The sequence below is a fragment of the Gadus chalcogrammus genome, chromosome 7 (genome assembly GCF_026213295.1).
Source record: "Gadus chalcogrammus isolate NIFS_2021 chromosome 7, NIFS_Gcha_1.0, whole genome shotgun sequence".
In the NCBI taxonomy this organism is placed as follows: Eukaryota; Metazoa; Chordata; class Actinopteri; order Gadiformes; family Gadidae; genus Gadus; species Gadus chalcogrammus.
In genome coordinates this window covers 5,800,387-5,814,816 of record NC_079418.1, presented here as the reverse complement: position 1 = coordinate 5,814,816, position 14,430 = coordinate 5,800,387, and the positions used below count along the sequence as shown (strand labels likewise).

General features: G+C 40.3%; 1 long non-coding RNA gene across 1 annotated transcript; it reads left to right on the top strand.

Annotated features, from left to right (window-relative positions):
• Positions 1–10,933: 10,933 nt before the first annotated feature.
• On the top strand, positions 10,934–14,212 carry LOC130386687 (uncharacterized). The gene is made up of 3 exons (XR_008896161.1): positions 10,934–11,132; positions 11,988–12,072; positions 12,991–14,212. It is a non-coding gene; the product is annotated as an uncharacterized LOC130386687 (long non-coding RNA).
• The last annotated feature ends 218 nt before the right edge of the window (positions 14,213–14,430 follow it).

Genomic DNA, 14,430 nt, shown 5'->3' with positions numbered 1-14,430 from the left:
AAAACAGCGCAAAACAACATAAAAGAAAAAACCGTCCTCGCTACACTTTGTGTATGGAGCCAACGTCAACTCGTTATAGACCTAAACAGATTGCAGAAACTAGCGCGTAAAGTAGGACTTTCCGTTAACCAAGACTGTACAGGATTGTTTCCCAAACTGCCCACAGATAACGGACTAGACGACACCGAACTCGCCGCAATAGCAATCGCCACCCGAAAATCCATAGAATCGAATCAACTCGGTGCTTCAGGTACAGTGTCTAACGCTGCACCAACAATACCCATTACAACCTCTTCACAGCCGTGTCAAATTGAGCAATGTCCGAAAATAACAATAGGCGACACCGCGATATTGAAACCTTGGTCACCAAGTGAAGCGCAATCAATGGCCAAAGATGCTCCAGATCCCCTTCGCGCGCCAACACCTTTTTTACATTGGTTGAATCAAATGTGTACAATTTACAGTCCATTACCAGGAGACCTGTTAATCATTCTAAAATTGGCATACGGTTCAAAATGACAGTTAGTTCGAGAATTGTTTCATGTCCCTCAAAGAGCCGAATGGGGATCAGAAGAAAGGGGAAACAACATCTCCCTAGACATTTGGTTGGACGGACACAGTCTGTGAAAGAGTGGTAAAAGGCGAAGCATCAAGTCAAGCTGACTTTTCCATTGTTACTCGGACCATACAGAAACCAGATGAAGCCCCCGTAGATTTTTCTCAACGTTTTAGACACATATAGGAGGAAAGCGCTGGAATAACAATGGACTCAAATATGACGTTTACTGTACAAACGTTTATAAACTGCCTTAACCCACAAACTCGCTCTCTTCTCATTCTAACTGATTTGCAATGGCAGAAAAAAACACTAACTCAACTAACCACGCAATTGGCTAATATGGAACGCTTAGGCATGTTTAAAGATAAAAAGAAAACTAACCAAAGTAACCATCAATCAGGAATGTTTCTACAGCACATCTACAAAGAATGGAACAAAAGACAGTTCCAAAAACAGACCCAGGAGTAGAGAGAACGTACTAATGAGATGACCGAGACCAACACAATTATAATTCGAAAGAAAGTCACGTTAAAGATTTTAATAAAACATCATCAGGAGAGATATTGCAGAAAGAAACACAGCGACGAGGCCAAACCGTCGGCCCCGCCCATGGAACCAGTCCGCGCCCCCCAAACCATGAAGAACCCGCTCCAACGCCCAGGTGAGTATAATCATTACTAGGACCCCTTGGAGAAGGAAACAACGATCCAGGCAACGCTTCTTCAACTGTCTTCCACCCCCACCGAAAATCCAAAATGCTCCGTGCAGGTAGGACAAAACATTTTTTGAATTTCTTGTCGATTCTGGTGCTACAGTATCAGCTATTAACAAAACTGGTATTTTACAAGAAAGTAACCAAACATTGAAAACGGTTGTTGCTGGCATTGCGATGAGTGAAACAATATCAAAGCCGGTTCCTACTATTGTATCAAATGTCCCATTGGAACAGAAGTTTTAAATATCTCCCTCCTCTCCTGTTAATTTAATGGGACGAGATATGTTGTGTAAACTAAATGCAGTAATCTTTTGCACTCCGGATGGTATGTTTATGCGAATACCCGATGATAAGTAACGCTACATTGTTTAACAACGTCGTACCAATAGAATATCAACAGAAGACGTGCTTGTTTCTATATCACACTGCTGCATTTAATCCTATCACGCAACTATACATTGGTCCGGCCGGTTGTACTGCAGTTGTGTCTCTCACAAAAGACCAATTTTCTCTCCTTCACGACAATACAACTGTACCACACATCATACTAGCTATTTCACCAACACATACACCCCAAGAATTAGAAAACATGATTAAAACCATACACAACACAAAACCCATTAGTTCATCAGCGAACTCTACAGGTATACTGCACACACTACAGTCTGACGGTTGGAGACTAGATTTGAAAACCCTGTTGTTTGCGAATTCGAGTTGTACATTCGAAAAACACTCTCCAGCACCGTCTCCTGATTACAGTTCACCCCAGAGTTTATCCCAGGTACCATCTAAACTACGGGCCATGCATAAATATCATGCAGGATTTGTAACCTCTTCACCATCTCTTAAAGTTACATTAAAGTCAGATGCTACTTTTACTTGTATTCAACAGTATCGTTTGTCCCCCGAAGCATTAGATAGAATTCAGCCAGTAATAACTTCTCTTTTATCTCAAGGTATTCTAAAGGAAACAACTACTAGTCCTTGTAACACACCCATATTGCCCCTCCCGAACTCGAGGGAGACCAGATGAATAGAGATTTGTACAAGATTTGAGAGCAGTCCACAATTGCGTTGTTCCTATCACACCCATAGCACCAGACACACATACAATCTCTATTCCAATACCATCTGACAGCCCTACCCATGGCTTTCATCCTGGTGATATGATCATGTTAAAGTCACTTAACCCAAATTTTCTCCTCCCCAGATGGCAAGGACCAATCCAGGTGTTACTGACCACGAGGACTGCAGTCAAATTCCAAGGAAAACCAGAATGGATCCATGCAAGCCGATGCCGCCCAGCACCTCCAGAAGAGGAAAGCACCAACTCCTCGGATGGACCACACCTCCGGAAGAGGAAAGCACCAACGCCTCGGATGGACCACACCTACCGTGATCTGCATAATACTCCTGATGAGCCCAGCAGACCAATGCAACGCAACCACCAGTAACAACGACCGACTCCCGACCATAGCGGAACCCCAGCTAACCACATCATCACACAACCAGTTTGCAAGCCCACTTGCTGCAATTCAAACCCACTTCAACACCACCAAGATCTGTGGAATCAGACCCCACTCTGTATCCTCAGAATTACCCTTGATGGCCGTAGTGCTATCCCCATGTGCTATGGCAGCCGCTTTATACTCCTACTACAACATCACACAGTATCCCCTAAGAACATACCCCTGTGAAACGGATTTCCTTCTCAGAATAGGCCCCTTACTCCAATGAAGAGATACCAAATGGAAAATGAGTGACCTAACATACCAAACATAATTTTTAATATTTACTATGTTTATTAATGATTGACACATAGTTAATCTTAACCTCTCTATTTACAAGTTTTGCTAATGTACAAATTTATTGCTTTATTGGTTATTTTTACAAATTTCTTCGACTTTCATTTTATTACTTTATTAATGATTACTTTACTTTTACTAATTTCTTTGAATTTTGTTCCTATTATTCTGTGTTTTAACTTGTTTTAACATCATTTGTAATCCGGTGCCATAATATATCACCTGTAATAAGTGTTGATCTTATGATCAAAAAGGGAGGAACTGTCGTGGAAATATCAATCATAACTAAATATACATCACATACAAATTATATTAACCTTGTTTATATAATTATTACATTAGAAGGAACTGCATTCATTCTCCCTGTATCTTAAATCACATCCCTTCCTCCACTGGAGCCAGCCAGTCTGGTATTGAAATCGGGCCAATCTACTGACTTCTTTGTTGTGTAAACTGCTTACAACCATGTCTTACAGACCTGCAGACATCCAATATCCACCCATTGTATTACAAATTTACTTGGCCTAAGGTCACTCCCACTCCCTTCCCAAGATGAAAACGTTCCCTATAAGAATCTTGTGAATCTATTGTCTCGTCGAATGTGTTCTTGGTAACCTTTGGAGCCAGGACTTTTCCCATGATCATGCCTTAAGATTAAATCAAATATTTCGCTGTCCGACGTGTCCGTGAGAGAACTTTCTCTTCATCAAATACTGATAAGAAACAATGTTTATAATGTATTGCGTATATCATTAAATAGAACCACAGTTACCGCACATCATATGTTATATCATATACGTTTTCTTTGCCGAAATTTATTTGAGGACTCAGTATTTCTGAAGTTGTGGAAGAAAACCCCTTATTCCATGTGTGAATTAGGCCATATTATTTGGCAATAAACTAAGCCATTTGCAGTTTGAAATTCATGTGCATCTGTCTCATCGGAGACTGCAGACGCGCTGTCAAAATATCAACTCGTCCGATTCAAATGCGCTCATGGCTCTTAAAGGGGATGGGAGCTGGCACTCTCATTGGTTTGTTGGACGTTACGCCCAAACCACACCTACGGGTAACTAGGCTGCTTCAGACCAACCCTTTTGACACTTGTGCCGCGACGCAAGTGTCATTTATCCGCCTGTAAAATAGCGATAGCGCCGTAGAACCGCCCACAAAGCTACTTGCGCTTTGCGCTTCCCACTTGCGTTTCAGACCGTTAAAATAGGGCCCTCAGTTTACTAGCAAAATTCGATTAAACAATTAAATACATACAAATATGAAGTAAAAACAAGTGTTATCGGTACTATGCTATTACGTCTTCGGCAACATGAGCGCAAATGTTTTTTGAAACCTGCCTGGCAACAGAAAATCGCGTCGAACGATGAGGTAATGTTTCGAACGCGGATTACATAGGCGGTACAATTTTCGTCCCCGGTACAATTTTGGTGTGACAGCGCCAACTTCAGGTCAACATTGGGGGATCATAAATATTTCGTTTCGACGTAATCAGCTAGGTGGCTACATGACGACCGTCTCGGTAATTGGTAATAACGACAGCTGGTGGAATGAACTACAGCATTATGCGCGCACGTGGACGTAATCGGCTAGGTGGCTACATGACGACTGTATTGGCTAGGTAGCTACATGACGACCGTCTCGGTAATCGGTAATAACGACGGCTGGTGGAATGAACTCCAGCGTCATGCGAGTGCGCGGAAAGGGAAATTGCAGTTTATATTGTAAGTGGGCGGAATGGAAAATAAAGTCATTGTTGTTTGACGTCCCCCTGAGGTCAAATGTCACCAAATTGTTTGACTGTCATGAGTCTATGTAGCAAGTTTGGCTATGATATGTTAACAGTTGCTGAGAACAGGCTTACTTCCTGTTAGGCGGCTTTGCCGTCAAGTATGATTGGCTGCCACGGCCAAACGGTTTGGAATGAGCAAAAGATCATATAGTGCAAGTTTCATGATGATTGGACATAATCTGTGGCCTGTGGATATGTAATGTTGATTTTGACAACTTTGAACATGGCGGCCAATTTCTGATGTTCAAATGGGGAATATTTTATGAGCTAGATGGGGCGGTCTGAGGGTATCACCAGACATAGACAATTTGTTCGAAAAATACTCATGTGACGAGAGAAGAGTTAAAACATGTCTTTGTTGATTATAGCGCCCCCTAGAGGTTTTGACATATCGCTTTTTAGCGATATGTCAAAGGGCTGTTGAGATATTGGCTTACTACCGGTTTGGCGACTTCACGGTCAAATTTGATTGGCTGTAGCGAGCAAACGGTTTTGAATTTGAACAATAATTCATTGTTTTGTATCAAGCCTGGCCTGAAGATCATGTGTGCCAAGTTTCGAGATGATTGGACCAAATCTGTGATAGGAGTAGCATTTTGAATGTTTTTGACATAAACCAAGATGGCGGAAAATCCATCATGGCGCAGCAACAACGATATAGGGTGCGTTGAACTCGGCTTGGCCCAAGGAATCCAATGATATCTTGTTTGTGAATATTGGATGAATGGGTCGAAAGTTATAAACATGAATGCACGTCGAACTTTGACCTGTTGGTGGCGCTAGAGCTGTTGGGCTAGCGACCTCAAATTTGCTTCATGGGCTAATGGGACAGTCCTGAACCAATTTCTCAACTTTTCACCAAGGCGTTCTATGGGCTGCCATAGACTCCCATGGCAGGTAAATAATAATAATGATAGGAATTGATACAAAAACAATAGGTTGTCTCGCAATTTCGTTGCTTGACACCCAATAAACCAACAGTTTTTGCCCATAGAAGGCTCTCTACAAAGGTTGGCGTAGGCACCCTATTTCTGCCGCTGAAGTAGGCCTACCCAACTGAGGCTCCATATTCTTGGCTTTCTAACTCGCCGTCTTATCCTTTCCATTAGGCCTTTTTATATTGCCAAGCTGGTTCGGTCGCGCCTTGGCACGCCCGGCGATTTCACCGTCTTATCAAGTTTCCTGTATAAAACCGAGGCTAAAATCCCCCGTTTGTCCTGTAGACCTCTTTAGAATAATTTGAATACTCCCAAATGTTATTTTTTATGAATGAATTTATTTAGCTGATCACTTGTTTTTCTATCCCAACAAAAGCCTCCTAAGGACAGTTCCTCTGCGTCTCTCTCCTAGATCCAACCTGGTCTCACAGGAATCCGTGTAATGACTACGGACGCTTAACTCAAAATCCGTGGCCACATCACTGAAACACGCCGATTTCGCCACGGAATTCGCTCCAATACAAGTTAATGACACTGATGTTCCGTGGCTCACACACGGATCCCCGTTTCAACGAGCGAGTCGACCACGGGGATTAATTCAAAACCCGTGGTGGTCTCACTGAAACACTTAAATTGTCCTTGATGTGTCCATGGAAGTTGCTCCAATGCAAGTAAATGACACTGATATTCCGTGGCACACACACAGATTCCCGTTTCAATCTGTGTGTGTGCCAAAGTTGACCACGGCGGGGGCTTGACTCAAAATCCGTGCTGGTCTGACGGAATCACTTAAACACATTCTCACTCCGAACGCGTCGATTTTTGACAAACGGTCAGTGACTTTGGCTTCAGTTTCTGACGCAAAAGGGTACCCTTGTGCTTCTTTTTTCGACGCATGGGGTTTTCAACTCGTTACAATGTAACCCCTTCACGGGGGACCCGACGGCTGCGCATAGAGACGCTATGAGCAGTCATCCCATTGGCTAATGGTGGACCTTGCGCTTCTTTTTTCGACGCAGGGGGTTTTCCACTCATTGCAATGTAATCCCTCCACGGCAATATATGAAGCTATGAGCATTCATCCCATTGGCTAACGGAAGAGCCGATGGCTGCACATAGAGACGCTATGAGCATTCATCCCATTGGCTAACGGAGGACCATGTGCTTCTTTTTTCGACGCAGGGGGTTTTCCACTCATTGCAATGTAATCCCTCCACGGCAATATATGAAGCTATGAGCATTCATCCCATTGGCTAACGGAAGACCCGGTGGCTGCACATTAACGGCGAAGTTACAGTGAAATCTGTGACATTCCTCAACACAACTACACCAACGTGTCCTTGTTAATTACAAAACATGTATGGGTTAAGTTTATGGGCATCAGTTGTCCTGTTTTGTGTTTTGATTGAGAGAAACAATCGGTTTTTTGATCAGTGCTGGGTAGCTGAGGTCGTTGCTATAGAGGCCACGTCCGTGCGCTTTTTTTGACAACTGACAGAGCAACCCTTTCTCATCAAAATGACGTTCCCAGAGAACTATTCGGCATTCTCAATTACGTTTGTCTAAAAAACGTATTTTGTCCGTGATTACGTTTTATTGAACATATTGTAATGACCTCGCCGGTGACATAACGATGTTGAGTCATTAGTAATTGAAGGAACTTTTAATGAACCAAAACCAGGTCACTGAAACCCGTAACCAACGGCAGAAATCCCACCCAAAACAAACCCCGGTTACCCCGGCAACCCCCAACACGGTCTCACTCACGTGCAGGCCCCCACCCTCGTGTTCTTCCAAGGCCCTCCCCCAGCTGACCTAATGATTCGCCCCCACACTGATTGACAAGAAGAACATTACAATACATGCACACAGAACAACTGGCATAACGGACAACGAAATACAATGCAACACATAACACACAAACTATTTAACTGTCCCAGGGTCGCTACAATATCGTAAATACGAATTCGTTCTCAGCCTATTTTTGCCATTTATTTACCGTGTTACTATGGCAGAATAAAGAATAAATGGTAACACTTTACTTGAAGGTACCGTCATAAGAGTGACATGACATTGTCATAAGAGTGACATGACACAGTCATAAAAATGTCATAAACATTATGTCAATGTCATTAAACGTTTATGACTGTTGTCATTAAGTGTCATTCGATTTGGTAATGACAAGTTGACATTATTTTGGTTGTCTTCATCATGACAACTTGACATTAATCAAGGTGACATAACCAGAATTTGTCTTTGTCATGACAACTTGACATTAAATTTGTTTGCGATGTCCTTATTATGACAACGTGACATTATTCAAAGTGACATTACTAGAAAATGTCTTTGTCATGACAACTTGACATTAAATTTGTTTGAGATGTCCTTATTATGACAACGTGACATTATTCAAAGTGACATTACTAGAAAATGTCTCTGTCACGACAACCTGACATTAACGAAATATGCATCTATTTTTGTGTTTATGGCAAGTTGACAATGATGATTATAATTAGCTGTGCAAGCTTAAAGACCAATTCTAGCACTTGGTCATTGATGTTTGACAGAATACCAAAAACTGACTGTCATGACATCATTATGACAATGTAATGACAAAATTCTTTGACCTAAAGTAAAGTGGTAGCATTTTGATCTGTCATTAACATATCATGAAGGATAAACTGACTGTCATGACATCATTATGACAATGTAATGACAAAATTCTTTGACCTAAAGTAAAGTGGTAGCATTTTGATCTGTCATTAACATATCATGAAGGATAAACTGACTGTCATGACATCATTACGACAATGTAATGAAGAAATTCTTTGACCTAAAGTAAAGTGGTAGCATTTTGATCTGTCATTAACATATCATGAAGGATAAACTGACTGTTATGACATCATTATGACAATGTTTTTATTATCATTATCATTAACATTGACAATTTTATTTTCTCAAACATATGAACTGGTTGTCACAACATCATACACGTTATAATGTGCTTAGAAACAGGACCTCTTCTGCCCAACACCCACCCACTCAGGAACTAAACAATACCATAATATTCATAACATGCATGCTCATGCATAATGACATTCAATAAAGAACAGACAGTAACTATTTATGAAAAATAAAAATAAAATGGAAGAAACATGTCTGTCATGACTGACTGTCAAAAGTGATTACTTTTGTGCCTTCTTTATGTCATGCACCAGTCGACCCAAAACGCCACCGTGATGTCGAATCGCCAGCCAGTAATACTACTCAATCATCTGTAGGTGTATTTTGAGTGATTCTTTTGTTCTATTACCTCTCAGGCGCCATATTTGTTGTTTGTATGTCTGCCATGCCCGCTCTATGTGCTGGGTATGGCTCCAGTTTGTGGGTTCACAAAATTCTGCTTATGGCAAACACTAAATTGTTTGTACCCATACTGGGCAAGGCGGTCCTTGTAAGCGCGCCACTCATCAGAGACAATGTTGGCATTCCTCCTGACATGCCTTCGGATTTGGCGCAAGAGGGTTGTCCCGCGGCGGTTCCTCACTAGTTTCAGGATGGGTGTCCTAGATTCCTCCTCCACTTCCAACATCCCAAAGACCCAGGTGTGAGAACGCCTCCAATTGTTGCCGCAACGGCCACGATGATACTACAAACAAAAAAACAAAACAAATACAATGTGACATAATGTTCTTTGTTGTTTTGACTATGTGGTTATGTAACCCTCATGCTCCTTTAAGAAATACTAATGCAAAACATTGCAATTTGATCTGACATCAGATGTGACGGGACAATCAATATAGATATAATGTATGTGCTGATTAAGATCGTTGCATTGAATAGTGGTTGTTGTGATTATTTATTCCATTAGAACGGGCCTGAACTGAAGCTGTGGAAACCTACTTAATATGTGACACTTCCCCCTCCTGCGCCGCCACTCCCATCGCGTATCGTCCCATGTGATTTCATTTAGGATGGTAATCTTTTGCACCAAAATGGAAAAGGAAAGTAGGATGGGGTGGGTTGTGAACAAACACACTATCTACTGTACCTTTCGTTTGTGAGCAAATTTGCTTTCATCAATCGCAACAAATCGATGGCGACCTCCAATCCTCATCCCTCTCTTCCTGAGGCGTTTGACGGCAGCCACGCAAACCTGTGAAAACAGAAGTAAAAAATCTATATACTACAACGTAATTGAAAAATCTTTTCCAAATATGTTAAATTGAAGTAGTACTTATGAATGGAGTTCTATGTGTATTATACGTAATTCTTTTTTTTTTATGTATCAGCTATCAGCCACTGAATAAGTAAAATATAGTATTAATTCTGTACTGTAAGTCTTGTGGTCTCCGACTTGTTTGAATCAATATTGCATAATTTGCCTAAAACTATTCACAAAAAAGTCTTCATTCCATCAAAACATGAAAGTTCCTAGGGATATCTTTTAACCAGGGTGACTTATTTTTTTATTTTTTTACATGCATTAACACAGAATGAGATAACAGAGTCAGAGCGCACATATTAATTTCGTGCCTACCTGTGTATGAATTCGAGCCATTTTGCCAAAGGAATGTGGGATTTTGAGAATATTGTTCCATGTCGTACTGACAGCAGGTGGTTTTTATGACGATTACAGACCCTAAAGAAGGAAAAAATTATCACCAATTATAGCCTTGACTAGTCAGTAACGTTACTGATTATGATATTTTAATAGAGCCCATCTTACCTGCGAAATCCATCGCTGCATCTAGATTTCTTCAGATGCATCTTGCCATTGCATCTTGCGCAGGTTATATTGCTTTTCAATAGTCCCCATTTACACATCCATTTCACAGCTTTTCTTTTGTTTTCTGTTGTGTCGGGGCGCCGACTGTTTCTCAAAAGTCCTCGTAATAATCTTGTCATCGTGCTTTACTGCCTTGATGTCTCCTTTCTACCCACAGCACAGAATAGCGCTTAAAATTAGGCGGCAATCTTGAATTTACCGTAATTACACCAATACTGTCGCAAAATAATAATATATATATATCACTTGTTGAAGAAATTTTAGAAAGTGACACGATAACAAGCCATGAATCATTTGAATAATTTCCTCTTTTGCTTCTCTTATCTGGATGCATAGTTTGTTTTAAAGTTGTACATGAATGCGTTAAGTCTTCAGTGCACTGCACTGCAGGTATTGGTCTATTACCTGCTTTACGGTAACAGGCACTACTCAGCAGAAGTTCCGGACGGTTCCACAGGACGCTTGTTGAAGACGACAAGAGGGAAAATAACTACTACGACTAAAGCGAAGTTCGAAAGAGAGGTAATTCAAACGAAGCATATTATAACTTATTTTTTTGTAAATACACGTTATATCTCTGGCAGCTGTCTTCCTTGGTCAGTATTTGGTAGTTCATTGCTCACTATGTTAACGTTAGCTAACATTAGCTAGGTAAGGACAGGGCCTGGATTTCTGCGTGGGGTGTAACTTATTGTGCACAATTTAATTGATTCCTGCAAATTAATAATGTTAAATAATGCAGGGATTCCCCATACATTTACAGTGGTGTAACCTTATGTTATTCAACCAACGTCTGCAGCGGTGCTTACTGCCGGAGTCTGGCCGCAACTGCTGTGTCCGACTGTCTGACTTTGACCCTGAACACATCTGTAGCTCTCTCTGTACCAACCGCTAACGTTAGAGAGAGAGAGAGAGAGAGAGAGAGAGAGAGAGAGAGAGAGAGAGAAAAAAAGACAAACTAACATACGGTAATAAGTTTGAGGAAACAAACACAGAGGCTGGCTAAATAGTAAATATATATCATGTGAGGCTGGAACCTGCGCAGAAAAACAAACAAACAGCAAAGACCGAAAAACGAATGAAAATAGCGCCACGTGATGTCAGCATAACAACCTTAACCTTAATCCTCAGACAGGTAATGTTAACTGTAACATTATAGTAAGAGCTTCAATTAAACAAAGGTGATAACGGTGCAATGAGTAAATGTTGCCCTGCTGCGTTTTATCAACTGATGTTACAAAACGTCTCTCATTCAGCAGTCCTGAAGAGAGAACTTCCAGTTAGCTAGAATGCAAACTTATTTTATAGCCTATTCTAGATTTTAAGAGAGGTTGTGAGATGTAAATGGCTTTTTCCCTCTTTTTTATGCTGGTCTAGATGGAAACTCGTGGCAAGAAGAGAGGTGAAGGGAGCAGCAAGACTAAAAGACCATCCAACCCTAACCTGTGTTCCTCTATGACTGGTGAGTTTAAAAACATTAGAAATCATTGAATAAATATATAGTTTTCCAATAATTTTGAAGCCTCGTACTGTATGAGGCATGCATGTATAAAAGTGGTATCACCTTGGCAGCTCATACACTTTTGTGTGTTCCATATAATATGGAACACACAAAACATTACATACATGATGTCCCAGTTTCTTCAATACTATGGATAACAATAGGCAACGTCTTGTAATGGTTTTAGGCTAGATAAATTGATTTTTACATGACTTAGGCCAAAAGACAGAGGGATTTGGAGTAATGCATCTCAAAATCTTGGGTTATCTTTAAATTCCTAGCTAGGAGATTTGACTAAATGTCATTCTGTTGGTCGTGCCACCTCAGGATGATCAATCTGTAGATGAGGTTGGCATGCAACCGAAGACCAAAAAGGCCACAGTTGGTTGTCTGATTTGTCAGATTTTGCCCTCAGTCGACTAATCGTTGATTCATGATGTTTATTGATTCATGATCTCATTTGCATTTCTTTCTGCTACAGAAAAAAAGAGTTTAAACACCCGAATAAACAAATACTTCAGTCTCATTATAATATAAGAAAACATAAATTCTGTGTAAAATCAGATGTTCAGCACTGCAGCAGGGAGCACCCCTATATATTCAGAATCCTTTTTTTTTTTCCACAACCACATTTTGCGACTATTTGACGAGGTTCAGTCGAATCAGACTTCTCCGAATCGAATTGTTGAATAGTTGACTATTTGAATAGTATTCAAATTAATAAATATGAATAAATAATAGTATTCAAATAAATGTTCTTCTTTTTCCTATGGACCACATGTGATGAGCTTGAACAATGGGGCTTAGGTCTAACACCAAACTTCTCCTTTAAGGAAATCAATCATAACTAATTCAAATTTTGTCATCTTCTCTTCCAAGTGACAACCATCGATGGCGTGGTGCGGCGCTACATGAGGGCTCTCAAGAGCTTCAAAAAAACTGGATCCATGAAGCGAGCCTTTGAGCATTTGGGGGTGGACCGGAACACCATAGCAAGGACCGCCCCAATCGCTGAGGTCCACATCATTTTCCCAGACATATTTGAGGGTTTGAGTAAAGATAGCCATGACAAAATCTCCACCTTCGGACCTCAGAACAATGGTCAGGCAAACCTGGATTAATCAGTTGGTCCAATAATGTAAGACATGAAATAAACGAGCTGGTCTTGGAGCTGTGCATAAAGCCAATTAGTCAATAGTTTTTATTGTTGTTCATATTTTGTTAAGAAACTTCCAGTATTTGTGTTTGTTTGTTTTGTAGCAATGATGCAGTTATTACAGGCCCAGAAGTCACAATGTATGCCAGCAATAGCTGGTTAAGTTTGATTTGAGTCATTAGACCTCTAGATTTTGAGTTAAGTTTGATATTGTTGATAGCTACTGGTCAGGAGCAGCAAAGCATTCTGTAAGGGTGATCAAAAGCAGCTTTTACCCATTAGTTCGAGTAAAAATGGTAAGGGAAATACATGCAACATGTTCATGGTCAGTAATCATGACATGAGTGTTGAGCAGAAGAGGTTTCTAAGCACATTGTAACGTGTGTAGTATAATGTTGTGACCTTGTGTCGTGATAATGATGATGACAGCCAGTTCATATGTTCATGAGAAAATAAAATTGTCAATGATGTTATAATAAAAACATTGTTATAATGTATATAACAGTCAGTTTATCCTTCATGATATGTTAATGACAGATCAAAATGCTACCACTTTACTTTAGGTCAAAGAATTTCTTCATTACATTGTCGTAATGATGTCATGACAGTCAGTTTATCCTTCATGATATGTTAATGACAGATCAAAATGCTACCACTTTACTTTAGGTCAAAGAATTTTGTCATTACATTGTCATAATGATGTCATGACAGTCAGTTTATCCTTCATGATATGTTAATGACAGATCAAAATGCTACCACTTTACTTTAGGTCAAAGAATTTTGTCATTACATTGTCATAATGATGTCATGACAGTCAGTTTTTGGTATTCTGTCAAACATCAATGACCAAGTGCTAGAATTGGTCTTTAAGCTTGCACAGCTAATTATAATCATCATTGTCAACTTGCCATAAACACAAAAATAGATGCATATTTCGTTAATGTCAGGTTGTCGTGACAGAGACATTTTCTAGTAATGTCACTTTGAATAATGTCACGTTGTCATAATAAGAACATCTCAAACAAATTTAATGTCAAGTTGTCATGACAAAGACATTTTCTAGTAATGTCACTTTGAATAATGTCACGTTGTCATAATAAGGACATCGCAAACAAATGTAATGTCAAGTTGTCATGACAAAGACAAATTCTGGTTATGTCACC